We start from the raw sequence: 2,773 nt of genomic DNA on the forward strand, positions 1-2,773 counted from the left end.
CGTAAATCAAGCGAAATACTTACAATTATAGATGTAATCTGGGGTTTTTATACTTTGATATAATTAGTAAGATTTATTTAATGAACACTAACTATCATGAATGACAACTTACCTTTAAATATCAAAATATTATAGACTGTGCACTTAAGTCTTTGCGAGATGCCAGTCCAGTGAAGAAATCCTTTTCGTGTTTGATGAATGAACTGCTATCTCTAGCACTGAGCGTCCTCTTGGTTCTTTCGAGTTTATTGTTTTAGATGCTCTTGAGTTACTCTATAGATTTGCTTAAGCTTTAAATACGATTATCAATCATGATTGTGATATCTTCTCACCTCAAACCGGACATATTCATAATCGTTTGGACAAATGTTCTCCATCGGGTACTAAATAGCGTTTTATATACCATGCCTTCTGTAATCATTGCCCTTGTTACAGGTTCACCTAGCGGTAATAACTTTGATTTACATTGTCCTGTGACTCTGAAACATGATGTGGTTCAGAAGGAGGTTAGGTGCGCACCATAAGCCGGTTTGAACTCCCCAGTGGTGTTTTACCACTGACTAATCCAATCATTTGCACACTGTGTCAATTGTCATTCACTATATCCCTTTATTTGTTCGTGTCGTCCTCTTTGAATATAAATCATGTTATACTTTGTATATGCATTTTGTGTATATGTTAATCATGTACACATCCATGCATATACTGCTACAGTGTTGCGGTTTGAAGAGGCTTCGTTCTCGGAACATTGTTGTTCCTATGGGATATTTGATTTTGTTTTCCAATAAGTTCTAAGATTTGCACAATTTACAAAGCAGTTGTCTCCCCTTACAGGCTGCATCAGTAGTGGAGGTAATTTAAGATTACTTGTAGACTTCCGGTGCAAAACCTTATTACGAAAAGCTGGTGCTGCCGAAAATCGAATTCTCAGCATCTAGTGGAATATGTGGTTGTGTTTTTGTAAACGTACCATTGGACACACACCTGATATTAAATCGGAACGTGTGTCCTTTAGCTTATTTTTTATCCTTTCATTACAGCTTTGCATTAGCATCTATTTGAGAATTTATATGCGGAATGAGATTAATAAAGCTCGATAGCCAAGTGGTAGAGCGTCCGCTTAGAGTGCGGGAGTTCGTGGGTTCGATCCCCGGCCGCGTCATACCAAAGACGTAAAAAAATGGTACCAGTGGCTCCCTTGATTGGCGCTCAGCATTTAAAGGGCAGAAACTGGCCTCTTCTCTCATACCCTCGTGGCGATGGATTCCATCAGGAATGAGGTGTCGAGAGTGATTAATATAAGTTGTAGAACTTCCTTCACGATCGACCTAAAATAAATTATGTATAAACAAAAGCTGTCTGACTTCCTTTTTGCTTTCTTTTTACTCATGTATTTCTCCTCTTCAGCCGTTGTAAGAGAAAGAGCTTATGTAGATCTCTTAATTGCTGGAGCCTTTGTCGCCCTCTGACGTTTCGCTAACCGCACTTAACGGTAATTAAACTACATTTTGATACACAGTTCCAAATCTTTCCTATAAATACGTAATGTTCACAGCTCTTAGAAATGTTTCACTTTTTATCTCACCTCCAGAACATTTTTATAGTTAAACCGTTTGTAATGTGTCTGTTTGTTTTCGACTTTTTTCTTGCACTCACCTTTCGTTACCTTTTGTAACATATGGATGGCACCATTTATCTGTGACTTACAATTTCCATGATTTTTGAGGAAGCCAAGGAACATGTTATCTTGTTTACCCAAACTTCGAAAGATAAATGCTTGGAAGGTAATAGGCAACTTAAATGGATTTTGGCCGCCTGAATACGATCCGTATACGCCTCATCACACGTAGAATTCGAGTGTCCAGTCATGTACAAGCAGATTTCTCTCGAGAATTCGTAGCTAAAACTACTTGCAGTTTCTTTGTTCCTGCAAAAGCCGTTTCAATGAGCTGTGTAGTCAAATCTATTTCCGTCCTCTTGATACCTATACTGTTGAGGGAATGTCGGTGGTACGCTCGTGATGAAAAAATGCACGGAGGGGACCAGGGGTCTTCCTCCACCATCAAAGCTGGAAAGTCGACATATGACCTATAATTTAAACCCAACAAAAACAAAACAAATATACTGTGTAGATTTTCGGGTGTTGTTCTTTGTGGTTGGGCTTGTCTAAATAGCTGCAATGATTGGTGCTGAATAGGTGCAAAGGGTTTCAAAGTATATATAGGTGCCTACGTGATAAAGTAGTTAAAGACACTGACTTAAAACTACTAGCCACTCAGTGATTGCTTTGGCATCATCTAATTATTTCGTGTTAGGAAGACACCCTGTTGAAGGTAAGTGGTTCTAAACAGTTTTCCACTCATATACAAGATAACGTATGAGGAACGCCTGGGTTCTGTCTCCGCCAATAAAGCTTGGAAGTCATCATTTGACCTACAGATGTGTCGTGTCTGTTTGTCTTCAGTTCTGTGTCGGTTTGTCTTAACAAAGCATATTGAATGTTCTGGCCATTTATCCTTGTGTTGCTAAGTTTTACATTTTTATTACGAAACATGTGATAGAATTGTAGGAAGCCATCATGCTACAAGCCAATTATATATACATGTTTAAAAGGTTAATTTCAGGGACGGCGTATCATACGACAGTTAAAGTAAATATTTCCATAGATATATTCAATGTATAGTCGTTATAATATATGGGCTGACGCCCTTTCTTTGAAAAACTAAGGCAAATGTAATGCTCGTAATAAATTAAGACACGTATAAAATACACA

This window comes from Mercenaria mercenaria, chromosome 2, assembly GCF_021730395.1.
Source record: "Mercenaria mercenaria strain notata chromosome 2, MADL_Memer_1, whole genome shotgun sequence".
Lineage (NCBI taxonomy): Eukaryota > Metazoa > Mollusca > Bivalvia > Venerida > Veneridae > Mercenaria > Mercenaria mercenaria.